Raw genomic sequence first — 15,112 nt, 5'->3', positions numbered from 1 at the left:
GAGGCATAATAGTCTTTGAAGACATTTGCTATGCGTCTGGGATCGGTTACTGTTTCTTGAGAAGAGGGATGTACTATTGAGGAGATTGAGGATCTGGATTGTTTATATTTTATCATTCTAGCTAAAAATTTCCCTGCTTTATTGCTCTGGGAGTATTTAATGGAGTTTGTTCTCTGAAGGTTCTGTTCATATCTATAAAGTAAGAGGTTATGAAGCTCTTGTCTTAAGACATAAAGTTGTTTATTGAGGTTACTATCTTGGGAGATTCTATGAGCCTTTTCCAAGATACGGATTTGTGTTAGAAGTTCATTCTGTCTTTTTTCCCTATTCCTTTTATCAATGGCGCTTTGTCTGATATAAAAGCCTCTCATAAATGCTTTGTGTGCTGACCATAGTGTTGAATGAGAGACTTCAGCATTGTCATTAAGAAAGAAAAACTCTTGTAATTTCGCTTCGAATATAGGGAGAAGATCCGGGTTATTTACTATAGTTTGGTTCATTCTCCAGACTCTGGGGCCAGCAAAACTGACAGCTGTGGAAAAGGTAATATGAATAGGGGCATGGTCAGAATCTTCGTTGAGGTCACAGATTGCAACAGGTTTCAGTCAGTCAAGAAGAAATCAATGCGGGAATGACTCTTATGGACTGCTGAAAAATGTGTAAAATCCTTATCCATGGGGTGTGCAATCCTCCATGGGTCATAAAGGTTGTACCAATTTAGAGTTTTCCCCAATAGGGGTAAGGGTGACTTTCTACTGGATGAAGAGTCCAGAGAGGTGATACAGGCATTGAAGTCTCCCCCCATCATAAAATAGCCCTTTTTGATTTTTTCTATTTTTTTAAGGACACGCTGTAGGAAACCTCTTTGAGCTTGGTTAGGAGCATAAATTGACAAAATCGTCATGGGCTGGTCATTAATAATTCCCACAAAGCAGATATATCTACCCCCTTTATCAATCTCTATCTGCTCGGGAGTTATCCTTATGTCTTTATGAAATGCGAGCATCACACCTCTTTTTTTCTTGGAGAATACGCTGTGGTATATAGTTGGGAATTTAGGATGAGTGCAGTATTTCAGATATTTTTCAAGTAAATGAGTCTCTTGCACCATCAAAATGTGAGAATGATTAGAATTTGCTTCAGCCCATAAACGCTTCCTTTTAAAGGGAGTATTAAGACCCCTAGCGTTAATAGATGTACATTTAACTAAACCTGTGTTATCCATATCTGAGTGAGTTTGAGAGAAAGATATGTTTGGAGCAATATAACCTGTCATCATAAGAGACCTTATCTTTTAGCAAGACTATAAAGAAAGCGATACAGTGCCATACATAGTGAGTGGATGGACTAAAAACTCTAAAACATATAACATACAAACCAAATAGGTACAATAAACACATTGAACCGTGTGTGGGTAATGTAGAATAAATGTTCCATATTCTACTCATCCAATGGGGGCCTGCAACTAAGTGTTGCACTTCCATCGTTCACCTTTGGTATCAAAGGGGTAGAGTGTGCTATAACTCATAGAGGAGGGCCCTGTTTCGGCTAAGAGTTGTTGTGTCCATTTGCTGGATGGTAGTGATGCTCGGATGTGCCTCATTCACGAATTCGGAAATCCGCGTGGTTGAAAAAAAAATCCGCATTCGGCCCCGCCGCATGCGGATTTGCGGTCGCGTCCACGCAACCACGCGGATTTTTTTCCGTGAATGGCGTAATCACGCGTGGATTCACGCCCGGAGGCGGATTTTCTTTTAACGTTAATAACAAAGCCCCCATACATGCTACAGTCCCCCAAATAGCATGGATTATCGAGGTGATAAGGGGCAACATAACTTCAACATAAAAAATTCCCCAATTTTTTTTTTTTCTAGAGAAAAAGGATTTTAAAGTGAAATCAACACTTTAAATGGGGCTATTAATTGGTAATAAGTGGTTTTAAAAAGGGATATACGCGTTAAGCAGTCAAAGAGGTGAAGGCGAGTTACAATGGCACTTGGCGGCCAAGGTACCGCTGGAGGAGATGAGTGGCTGATGGCAAAAAGGCTCCAGAGAGGTTTTTGTAATTTTTCTTTTTTTTTTTTTTTTTTGTAGCAATTAGCAATGACATCGCAGCAGAGTTGTCAGTGGACACAGGCAGTGTGAACGCAGAGTGCAGTGGTGGTAGCAACTGAGTCAGGAGAAGGACTATGCGGGCGGTCAGTTCAGCAGCACAGAAGGACCACGGCAAAATACTGGTAGTAGTAGTAGTAGCACAGCGTCATAGTGCTGGCCAAAAAATTAAATGCACCTGGTGACCCGGGCAGTGTGAACGCTGAGTGTAGTAGCGACTGAGTCAGGAAGACAAAGCGGGCGGTCAGTTCAGCAGCAGCAGCAGCACAGTAGTAGTAGCACAGCGTCATAGTGCTGGCCAAAAAATTAAATGCACCCGGTGACCCGGGCAGTGTGAACGCAGAGTGTAGTAGCAACTGAGTCAGGAGGACAAAGCGGGCGGTCAGTTCAGCAGCAGCAGCACAGTAGTAGTAGCACAGCGTCATAGTGCTGGCCAAAAAATTAAATGCACCCGGTGACCCGGGCAGTGTGAACGCAGAGTGTAGTAGCGACTGAGTCAGGAGGACAAAGCGGGCGGTCAGTTCAGCAGCAGCAGCACAGTAGTAGTAGCACAGCGTCATAGTGCTGGCCAAAAAATTAAATGCACCCGGTGAGTGACCCGGGCAGTGTGAACGCAGAGTGTAGTAGCGACTGAGTCAGGAGGACAAAGCGGGCGGTCAGTTCAGCAGCAGCAGCACAGTAGTAGTAGCACAGCGTCATAGTGCTGGCCAAAAAATTAAATGCACCCGGTGACCCGGGCAGTGTGAACGCAGAGTGTAGTAGCGACTGAGTCAGGAGGACAAAGCGGGCGGTCAGTTCAGCAGCTCAGAAGGAGGAACATGGCAACTTACTGGTAGTAGTACCATAACACCAAAAAATTAACCAAGGTAGGCACTAGGCAGGTAGTAAATGTCTTTACAAAGGCAGGCATAGTTAACAACAGCACATGCAGCAGCCACTTCATGTCCCCCTGTGTCCGACAATAGGGGCCAGGAACTCACCTTCCACCCAAGCCTGGTTGATTTTCAGGAAGGTGAGTTTGTCCACAGAGGCGTGGGAGAGCCGAGAGCGCTTCTCTGTGACCACGCCACCGGCCGCACTAAAGCATCTCTCTGAGAGGACACTGGAAGGAGGGCAGGATAGGAGTTCCAGGGCGTACTGGGAAAGCTCGCTCCAGATGTCCAGTCTCTTGACCCAGTACTCCAAGGGGTCCACGGGGCTGTCGGTGTCATTGAGCCCGCTGGATGACCCCATATAGTCAGACACCATGGTGGTCAGCCGTTGCTTGTGCTGGTTGGTGGTGGATGCTGTGGCGGGCACCTCTGTTCTGGGCTGCTGCACTGTATACAGGCTCTTGCTTAGGCTCTTCAGGTCTCCGGGGCGCCAGTTGCTGCTGCTGCTGCTGGTGGTTTTTGTTGTGCTGCTAGTGGCAATGGCAGGCACCTCTTGCTGGCTTGGCAGAGCAGTTACAGTGGGGGTGGAAGGCTGGGGGAATGCTTCCAGTAGTCTGCGCACAAGGGCCTCCTTCAACTCCCTTGTGCGTTGCTCGGTGGTGGATGGCGTCATTAAGTCTCCCAGCTTCCCCTTCAGACGGGAATCAAGCATCAAGGTAATCCAGATGTCCTCCCTTGAACGCATCTGGATCACCCAGGGGTCCCTGCGAAGGCAGCGCAACATGTGCACAGCCATGGGAAACAAGTGGGCCCTGCCAGCAAGATCTTCCTCGTCCTCGCCATTGTCCCATAACGCATGCCTGTCCTCTTCCTGTGCCATGTCGTTGTCCTCCTCAAACCGCCATCCACGTACAACGCCTGCTGCACTCTGCTCCTCCTCCTCCTCATCATGGTTAGGGACCTCCAACTCTTCCACTACCTGCTGTGAGCTGGACTGTGCTGCCATCTGCTCCTGTTCTTCCAACTGCCTCAGGGCTTCATCCCCACGCTCAATTAAATTGTCCATTGCCTGCTCCAGTAGACAAACCAAGGGCACCCACTGGCACACAGAGGCCCGCTCCTCACTGACCATCTTGGTTGCCTCCAGGAAGGGACTCAGCACCAGGCATACTTGCTGCATCAGTGTCCACTGAGTGGCAGTAATCATGGGGACTTGCTGGTTGCTGGGGACACTTGGGTCTAGCATGTAGGCCCTAAGAGCCAGCCTGTGCTGACACAGCCGCTCCAACATGGCCAGAGTCGAATTCCAGCGAACTGGCATGTCGATGATCAGCCGGTGTTGTGGCCTTCCATACTGCTGCTGTAAGGTGGACAAGAGTGCAGAGGCAGTGGCTGACAGGCGGAAAAAGCGTACCACCGCCCGGGCATCCTGCAGCAGCTCGCTCATCCCCTGGTAGGTGCGCAAGAAGCGCTGCACCACAAGATTGAGCACGTGGGCCAAGCAGGGGATGTGCTGGAGGTTTCCCTGCTGCACTGCTGCCACCAGGTTGGCCCCGTTATCGGCTGCCACATACCCCACTTCCAGGCCTCTGGGGGTCAGCCACCTCCGCTCCTGCTTCCTGAGGGCGGCCAGGACGTTGTTGGCCGTAAGCCTCTCCTTCCCCAGGGTCACCAATTTTAAAAGGGCTTGGCAGTGCCGAGGCTTGGCGCTGCTGCTGCCGAGGCGGGCTTGCTTTCCGGGTGCTGAGGGAGTGTCGTGACAGGACCCTTCTGTATCCCCCCTGATCCCGCGTGGTGGCACCACTAGCTGGGCTGATGCGCTCTTGTCCTCCCTCCCTTCCATCAGTGTCACCCAGTGGGCCGTAAAGGACAGGTAGCGACCTGTCCCAAATCTGCTACTCCACGAGTCCATGGTCACGTGGACCCTCTTGCCCACAGAGTAGTCCAGGGAACGGGCCACGTTTTCCACCGCAAACTTGTGGAGTGCTGGGATCGCGCTCCTGCTGAAATAGTGGCGACTGGGGACCTGCCACTCGGGGATGCCAAATTGGAGCAGCGTCCACATGGCGCTCCCCTCCTGCACCAGGGAGTAGGGAAGCAGCTGTGATGCCATGGCCCGGGCCAGCAAGCCATTTAGTTTGCGGATCCGCCTGTGGCTTGGAGGCAGAGGCTTGGTCAGACCCTGAAAGGTGTCGCTCAGCAGGGTCTGACGACGCTGGGATGCAGGGGAGACAGAGGAGAGAGACGAACACTGGCTGCCAGCCTCAATGTCTGTGTCCTGAGTAGCCGAGGTGGAAGAGCGCTTGCGTGCTACTACTGCTGCTGCTGTGGGGGATTCACGCCCCTGAGGGAGGGAGGATGCTGCTGCGCTGGTGGTCCTTCTGCTCTCAGGAACCCCTGCCAGCAGTGCCTGCTTCCTCTTAAAGTCCGCATACTCGCGGCAGTGGCGGCTTCTCAGGTGGCCCTGGAGGGATGAGGTACCCATCTTGCTCAAACTTTTCCCACGGCTCAATCTTTTGCTGCATAACCTGCACACCGCATACCTTTTGTCATCAGTACATTCCTCAAAGCAATCCCACACTGGTGACTTTAATTTACTGCGGCCCCCACTAGCAGAGGGTGCAGCGGAGCAATGTGTGGTAGTAGTTGCCGGGGGTTGCATGGTGGTGGTGCCGGCTGAAGCAGTGTCCTGTCTACTTCCTCCACGCCCACTGCTGCCGATGCCCCTGCCCCTGCCTGACATTAGTGTTGGGCGAACAGTGTTCGCCACTGTTCGGGTTCTGCAGAACATCACCCTGTTCGGGTGATGTTCGAGTTCGGCCGAACACCTGACGGTGCTCGGCCAAACCGTTCGGCCATATGGCCGAACTAAGAGCGCATGGCCGAACGTTCCCCGAACGTTCGGCTAGCGCTGTGATTGGCCGAACGGGTCACGTGGTTCGGACCCGAACGCGCTCTGATTGGCCGAACGGTCACGTGGTTCGGGTAAATAAATACCCGAACCACGTCATATCTCCGCCATTTGTCTGTGGGTTTAGCTTTGGGTAGGCAGGCAGGGTAGTTCGCGCTCCAGCCATGCTAGCCAGGGTCCCCCCTGTCATTGTGTCACTGCTGGGAACAGTAGTACACCGCTTGCTCAGCCACACTATATAGCATTCTGTTTACTGCCACTCTGTGTACCTCGCTCAGCCACACTATATAGCATTCTGTTTACTGCCACTCTGTGTCTGCTGGGAATAGTAGTACACCGCTTGCTCAGCCACACTATATAGCATTCTGTTTACTGCCACTCTGTGTACCTCGCTCAGCCACACTATATAGCATTCTGTTTACTGCCACTCTGTGTCTGCTGGGAATAGTGGTACACCGCTCGCTCAGCCACACTATATAGCATTCTGTTCACTGTTCTGTGTCTGCTTGGAATAGTGGTACACCGCTCGCTCAGCCACACTATATAGCATTCTGTTTACTGTTCTGTGTCTGCTGGGAATAGTGGTACACCGCTCGCTCAGCCACACTATATAGCATTCTGTTTACTGTTCTGTGTCTGCTGGGAATAGTGGTACACCGCTCGCTCAGCCACACTATATAGCATTCTGTTCACTGTTCTGTGTCTGCTGGGAATAGTGGTACACCGCTCGCTCAGCCACACTATATAGCATTCTGTTTACTGTTCTGTGTCTGCTGGGAATAGTGGTACACCGCTCGCTCAGCCACACTATATAGCATTCTGTTCACTGTTCTGTGTCTGCTGGGAATAGTGGTACACCGCTCGCTCAGCCACACTATATAGCATTCTGTTTACTGTTCTGTGTCTGCTGGGAATAGTGGTACACCGCTCGCTCAGCCACACTATATAGCATTCTGTTCACTGTTCTTTGTCTGCTGGGAATAGTGGTACACCACTCGCTCAGCCACACTATATAGCATTCTGTTCACTGTTCTGTGTCTGCTGGGAATAGTGGTACACCACTCGCTCAGCCACACTATATAGCATTCTGTTCACTGTTCTGTGTCTGCTGGGAATAGTGGTACACCGCTCGCTCAGCCACACTATATAGCATTCTGTTTACTGTTCTGTGTCTGCTGGGAATAGTGGTACACCGCTCGCTCAGCCACACTATATAGCATTCTGTTCACTGTTCTTTGTCTGCTGGGAATAGTGGTACACCGCTCGCTCAGCCACACTATATAGCATTCTGTTCACTGTTCTGTGTCTGCTGGGAATAGTGGTACACCACTCGCTCAGCCACACTATATAGCATTCTGTTCACTGTTCTGTGTCTGCTGGGAATAGTGGTACACCGCTCGCTCAGCCACACTATATAGCATTCTGTTTACTGTTCTGTGTCTGCTGGGAATAGTGGTACACCGCTCGCTCAGCCACACTATATAGCATTCTGTTTACTGTTCTGTGTCTGCTGGGAATAGTGGTACACCGCTCGCTCAGCCACACTATATAGCATTCTGTTTACTGTTCTGTGTCTGCTGGGAACAGTAGTACACCGCTCGCTCAGCCAGAGTATATAGCATTGTGTTTACTGCCACTCTGTGTACACCGCTCAGCCAGACTATATACCATTGTTTACTGACACTCTGTGTACACCGCTCAGCCAGACTATATACCATTGTTTACTGACACTCTGTGTACACCGCTCAGCCAGACTATATACCATTGTTTACTGCCACTCTGATTCTGCTGGGAACAGTAGTACACCGCTCGCTCAGCCAGACTATATACCATTGTTTACTGACACTATATAGCAGACTATATAGCATTGTGTGTACACCGCTCAGCCAGACTATATACCATTGTTTACTGACACTCTGTGTACACCGCTCAGCCAGACTATATACCATTGTTTACTGCCACTCTGATTCTGCTGGGAACAGTAGTACACCGCTCGCTCAGCCAGACTATATACCATTGTTTACTGACACTCTGTGTACACCGCTCAGCCAGAATATATACCATTGTTTACTGCCACTCTGATTCTGCTGGGAACAGTAGTACACCGCTCGCTCAGCCAGACTATATAGCATTGTGTTTACTGCCACTCTGTGTACACCGCTCAGCCACACTATATAGCATTGCGTACTCTGCCAGTCAGTGTGTATATTGCTGGGATCAGTAATACTCCACTCACCGTCAACCACTATATGAGCTCAACATGAGTTCCCCAGAGACCTCCGCTGTGAGCAGCACTCCCAACAACAGCAACAGCCAACGCCCCACGCAAGCTATAACATCCACCCCAGCAGCCAGTGGTCAGCAGCAGCCCTCCCCGGAGGAGAACGTTGTGTCCATCAGTCCGTCGCCAGAGCGATTAATGAGGGCTGCCATTGAGGAGATGATGGGGCCTGATGTGGAGGAGGAGGTCTGGCTCAGGCCAGCATCCCAAGTTAATGTTGAGGACGATGAGGGGTCTGTGTCTGGGGATGTTGGGGTGGCAGAGGTGGTGGGTGGGTCAGACTCAGGAGAAGAGTTGTATGATGAGGATGATGATCGGGACCATCTGTATGTGCCTCAGAGTCCGACCCCGGAAAACATGTTGTATCGTGTGTTTAGGTACTAAAATCTGCGTTCCCTCCCAGTAGTGTTGGGCGAACAGTGTTTGCCACTGTTCGGGTTCTGCAGAACATCACCCTGTTCGGGGTGACTATATAGCAGACTATATAGCATTGTGTTTAATGCCACTCTGTGTACACGGCTCAGCCACACTATATAGCATTGTGTTTACTTCCACTCTGTGTCTGCTGGGAACAGTAGTACACCGCTCACCCGCCACTGTATAGCATTGTGCTCTGTGTCACTGCTGACAATAGTGGTACACCGCTCACCCACCACTGTATAGCATTTCTGTACTGCCACTGTACTGCTGCCAGTCAGCGTGTACTTTAAGGATAAGTGAAATGAGGAAGAAATCCGGTGAAAGAGGGAGGGGCAAGGGAAGAGGTGTTTCCCCTGACGGTTCACGTACAGGCCACAGGGGAGCACCCAAGAAAACCCACTCAATACTGCCCATGTTGTCCAGGACAACAACCCTCACAGATCCAAAAGAACAGGACCAGATAATTACTTGGATGACCTCTCAAGCGTCCAGCAGTGGGTTAAGCAGCACCAGCACATCACGCACGAGGTCCGAGTCCTCAGCCAGTTAAAGTCTGGGCTTTCTTTGAAGACTGCACTGAGGATGTTACCATGGCGATTTGCAAGGTGTGCAAGACCCGCCTGAGCAGGGGGAAAAGTATTAACAACCTCTCCACCACCAGCATGAGCCGCCACATTCTATCCAAACATCCCACTCTGTGGGCAAACGCGGCAGGACAGGGTACCACCAGCAACACTGCCTCCCTTGGGTTCACCAGACTCACCACCAGACCCACCTCAGCAGCAGCAGTAGCCCAGCCATTGCGTGGTTCACAACATTCACAAACATCAGACGATGCTGACACTGTCACTTTCCGGACTAGTGCTCTTGAGGTCTCCCAGTGTTCATCAAACACAACAACCAACAGCCCTTCGGTGTGCAGCGCTACGGTTGAGTTGTCTGTCTCTGAGATGTTTGAGCACAAGAGGAAATTGCCAGCAAATGACCCCCGGGCCGTGGCAGTAACAGCCAGCCAGCATAGCCAAGCTTCTGGCCTGCGAAATGCTGCCATATCGAGTGGTGGAGACAAACAGCTTCAAGGGCATGATGTCAGTGGCCATCCCACGTTACGTGGTTCCCAGCCGCTACCACTTTGCGCGCTCTGCAGTGCCTGAGTTGCATGAGCACATGGTCAGCTAAATAACCCGAAGCTTGAAGAATGCCGTTGCCTGCAAGGTTCACCTCACCACTGACACCTGGACGAGTGCGTTCGGCCAGGGTCGATACATCTCCCTTAAAGCGCACTGGGTGAACCTTGTGGAGCCTGGCAGCGATTCCTCACCTGCTACGGCGCGGGTGTTGCCCACGCCGCAAACAGCTGGATAACAACAGCAGCACCTACCTCTCTGACTCCTTCTCCTCCAACGCATCTCAAAGCTGTACCTCATCCGGAAATGCTAACCCAGCACCAGCAGCAGTAGGATCGTGGAAGCAGTGCAGCACAGCTGTTGGCATGCGTCAGCAAGCGTTGCTGAAGCTGATCTGCCTTGGGGATAAGCAGCACACAGGGGAGGAAATTTGGAGGGGAATAAAGGAACAGACGGATTTGTGGCTGGCACCGCTGGACCTGAAACCGGGCATGAAGCTAGACACCTGGCACGAACTGGCAATGTACGCAATAGAGGTGCTGGCTTGCCCGGCAGCCAGCGTTATGTCGGAACGCTGTTTCAGTGCTGCCGGAGGCATCATCACAGATCGGCGTATCCGCCTCTCCACAGAAAATGCAGACCGTCTGACTCAAATTAAAATGAATCAATCCTGGATTGGAAACGACTACGCAACACTCCTGGACCCCAACCAAGTAACATGACCGATGAACATCTGGGATGGTTTAGCGTTTCCGGTCCCTGTTTATTGAACCTCTCATCTGTATTACATTTATGACTGCATGGCGGCAAAAAGCATTGCTGCTATATCCGCACGCTTTTTGTCCTCATGCAAGGCCTGGGTTGTTGTGTCTCACAAAGCGTGGCCTTCTCCTCCTGCGCCTCCTCCTGTTCCATCACGTGTGCTGCTGCTGCTGCTGCTGCTGCTGGGTTACCGTTGCCGGTCCCTGTTTATGGAACCTCTTATCTTTATTACATTTATGACTACATGGCGGTACAAAGCATGCTATCCGCACGCTTTTTGTCCTCATGCAAGGCCTGGGTTGTTGTGTCTCACAAAGCGTGGCCTTCTCCTCCTGCGCCTCCTCCTGTTCCATCACGTGTGCTGCTGCTGCTGCTGCTGCTGGGTTAGCGTTGCCGCGTGGTCCCTGTTTATTGAACCTCTTATCTTTATTACATTTATGACTACATGGCGGTACAAAGCATGCTATCCGCACGCTTTTTGTCCTCATGCAAGGCCTGGGTTGTTGTGTCTCACAAAGCGTGGCCTTCTCCTCCTGCGCCTCCTCCTGTTCCATCACGTGTGCTGCTGCTGGGTTAGCGTTGCCGCGTGGTCCCTGTTTATTGAACCACTTATCTTTATTACATTTATGACTGCATGATGGTACAAAGCATGCTATCCGCACGCTTCTTGTCCTCATGCAAGGCCTGGGTTGTTGTGTCTCAAAGCGTGGCCTTCTCCTCCTGCGCCACCCTCCTCCTGTTCCATCACGTGTGCTGCTGCTGGGTTAGCATTACCGGTCCCTTTTCCTGGAACCTCTTATATGTATTACATTTATGACTGCATGCCGACAAAAAGCATGTTACCTGTGCAAAGAAAACAGACATTTCCCGCATTTAAAAGACAGTTTTCCCTTTGAAACTTTAAAATCGATTTTCTCAAAAACTATAAGCTCTTTTTGCTAAAAATTTTTTCCTCTTGTACCCACTCCCAAGGTGCACATACCCTGTAAATTTGGGGTATGTAGCATGTAAGGAGGCTTTACAAACCACAAAAGTTCGGGTCCCCATTGACTTCCATTATGTTCGGAGTTCGGGTCGAACACCCGAACATCGCGGCCATGTTCGGCCTGTTCGGCCCGAACCCGAACATCTAGATGTTCGCCCAACACTACCTGACATATGGCGATATCCTTGCCTAGGCCGAGGTGACTCGTCATCCTGCTCTGACCATTCTTCCACGGACTCAGCAGGCTGCACATAGTTAGGGTCCACAACGTCATCATCAGCAGCATCATCATAATCCAGCTCTTCCTCTGACTCCCCCGCCTCCTCTTCTGTCCCTACATCCCCAGACACAGACCCCTCTTCTTCATCACCAGAACTCAACAACGCTTGTGATTGTGGCCCGATCTCAATCTCTGCCACATCAGTCCCCAGTAAGTCCTCAGCTTCTTGCATCAGCAGGTTCCCAGATGCCGGACTGAGGGACAGAACGCTGTCATCCTGGGAGGGCTGCTGACCAGTGGGTGCTGGGGTGGATGTCACAACAAGCGTGGGACGTTGGCTGCTGCTGCTGCTGCTGCTTGGAGTGGTGCTCACAGTAGAGGTCTGGGAGGAAGTCATGATGTCCATGAGTACGTCAGGTTCCATTTGCTCAACCACCACACGGGGACCAGAAACTTTAAAATATTTGGACAATGGCATCCGCTGACTCGGCCCAGGCTTTGCTGCCCCCTTTTCTGCTGCATCACGACCACGTACAGCTGGGCGTCCTCTCCCTGGACGTGGAGCAGTCCCAAAAGTGGCTGAGGCAATTGAACTCCCTTTCCTCTCACCCCGCGAAACCCTGCCAGACATGTTGCTAGTAATGAATCACTGGATGCAGTGGGCACAGTACAAGGTCACTGAAGGATGCAGTGGGCACAGTACAAGGTCACTGAAGGATGCAGTGGGCACAGTACAAGGTCACTGAAGGATGCAGTGGGCACAGCAGTGGGCACTGGATATACAACTAGGTCACTGAAGGATGCAGTGGCCACAGTACAAGGTCACTGAAGGGTGCAGTGGGCACAGCAGTGGGCACTGGATATACACCTAGGTCACTGAAGGATGCAGTGGGCACAGTACAAGGTCACTGAAGGATGCAGTGGGCACAGCAGTGGGCACTGGGTATACAACTAGGTCACTGAAGTATGCAGTGGGCACAGTACAAGGTCACTGAAGGATGCAGTGGGCACAGCAGTGGGCACTGGATATACAACTAGGTCACTGAAGGATGCAGTGGGCACAGTACAAGGTCACTGAAGGATGCAGTGGGCACAGCACAAGGTCACTGAAGGATGCAGTGGGCACAGCAGTGGGCACTGGATATACAACTAAGTCACTGAAGGATGCAGTGGACACAGTACAAGGTCACTGAAGGATGCAGTGGGCACAGTACAAGGTCACTGAAGGATGCAGTGGGCACAGCAGTGAGCACTGGATATACAACTAGGTCACTGAAGGATGCAGTGGGCACAGTACAAGGTCACTGAAGGATGCAGTGGGCACAGTACAAGGTCACTGAAGGATGCAGTGGGCACAGCAGTGGGCACTGGATATACAACTAGGTCACTGAAGGATGCAGTGGGCACACAAGGATGTCACACTGTGTAATGAGATGCTCATATGCCAGCGAGCGAGCGAGCAGTGGGCACTGGGCACGGCACAAGGTCACTGACAGAATGAATGAACAGCGCTGGCAGAGAGTGGCGGCGCCGGCGGTGTGACTGGCTGCCTGCAAATAGTACACGTGTATAACTGTCACTGGAATATACAAGTGAACACTGCAGCTGCACTAACCTGCCTGCCTGCACTCTACACACAGATAATCCCCACTCCCACTACACTGCAGCACTGAACCTGCCTGCACAGCACTACACACAGTTAAATAATCACTAGACTCCCACACTCCCACTACACTACACTGACTACAACTAACTACAGCAATCACTCACTGACTAGCTAACTGTGTACAGTATAAGAGCAGTGTTAGCACAAAAAACGCTTTGTTTTTAACACAATAAATGCACTTGCTCAAACAACAATGGCCTGGAGATAATCCTCTCAGCACCACAGTCTAGCAACGACAGAGCTTTTCCATCATGGCCGCCGCTTTATATTCAGGAGGGGAGGGCATAGCTCCCCTCCTGTGATTGGTTGCTAGGGCCTGGCTGGGGCACTCTGATTGGCCTGCAATGTGTCACTTCCGCATAGTTTGACGCATTTCCGCAAACCACGACTTCAGCACCGAGTTTCACGAGCGTGAATGCGGATTTCTGTCCGCATTCACGCGAAGCCGAAGTAGATTTTCGTGGTTGAAAATCTATTCACGGATTTTCGTGTCCGAGGCGGAATGCGTCAAAATGGTCGTGAATCCACGCGTAAGCGTGATCACGACCTGGCGGTGAGCACCACTGCTGGATGGATGTCTGCTGTAATGGACTGGATGTCCTTGGGGCCCTTATGTGGAGCTTTATCTGCGATTTTTATCCGCAGTTGGTTGAGGATAGCATAGCCTGCATTGGGGGAGGCAAAGGTGTATGTCTTATTGTTGAGAAGAAAGATGACCTTGGTGGGGAAACCCCATTTATAGGTAATTTTAGCTTCTTGGAGCGATCTCGTTAGTGGTTGGAGTAGTCTTCTCTGTTGTAAAGTAGCCTGTGACAGGTCTGTGAAAAGCCGGATGTTTGCATATGGTTCTGGGAGCACACCTCTCTTTTTAAGAGCATATAAAAGATTCTCCTTTACATGAAAAAACAGGTACCGTACGATTACGTCCCTTGGAATATGAGCAGGCAGATGTGCAGGCTTAGGAAGCCTATGAGCCCTGTCCAGTGTGAGCTCAATAGCAGGAGTATTAGGTAGGATAGACTTAGTTAGGTTTGCAACATATGATTTGAGATCGTTTGTTGATATTGCCTCCGGTATTCCCCTTAATTTGAAATGGTTTCTCCTAGATCTATCCTCCATGTCAGAAGCTTTGGCCTTAAAGAGGAACTCCAGTGAAAATAATGTAATAAAAAAAGTGCTTCATTTTTACAATAATTATGAATACATGATTTAGTCAGTGTTTGCTCATTGTAAAATCTTTCCTCTCCCAGATTCACATTCTGACATGTATTACATGGTGACATTGTTACTGTGGGCAGATTATGTACCTGTTTCTAGTTGTTCTGGCTTTAACAGACAGCTAGAAACAGCCATTTCCTGTCTGTGAACATTGTTACATTGTGGCAGTTTGCCCAGAGTACCGTACGGTACCAGAGCCTCTTGTGGGAGGGGTTTCAGCACAAAATCAGTCATACAGCGCCCCCTGATTGTCTGTTTGTGAAAATCATTTTATTTCTCATGTAAAAGTGGGTATCAGCTACTGATTGGGATAAAGTTCAATTCTTGGTCGGAGTTTCTCTTTAAGCCAGGAGATGTCCTTAGTGTGCTCCTCAGTAGTGTCCACCGTAGCGTTATGTTCATGCACTAGGTCTGATACTGTGTTTTCTACAGCATCAACTCTCTCTCCGAGATTAGAGAATTCTGATTGTAAGTTCACTTGCATCTGAGCATATTGGGATAAAAGGTCGGCTCTGAAAGTGAGTAAGATGTTTTTAAT

The 15,112-nt window shown here is 50.4% G+C and overlaps 1 protein-coding gene across 1 annotated transcript in view; it reads right to left on the bottom strand.

The window, feature by feature from the left end:
- LOC137543637 (vomeronasal type-2 receptor 26-like) overlaps positions 1 to 15,112 on the bottom strand; it is a 175,510-nt gene that overhangs the window by 101,910 nt on the left and 58,488 nt on the right. The window lies entirely within an intron of this gene.

The sequence above is a fragment of the Hyperolius riggenbachi genome, unplaced genomic scaffold, assembly GCF_040937935.1.
Source record: "Hyperolius riggenbachi isolate aHypRig1 unplaced genomic scaffold, aHypRig1.pri scaffold_135, whole genome shotgun sequence".
Classification (NCBI taxonomy): domain Eukaryota; kingdom Metazoa; phylum Chordata; class Amphibia; order Anura; family Hyperoliidae; genus Hyperolius; species Hyperolius riggenbachi.
Note: the sequence above shows the minus strand (reverse complement) of the source record. Positions and strands in the feature narration are given on the sequence as shown.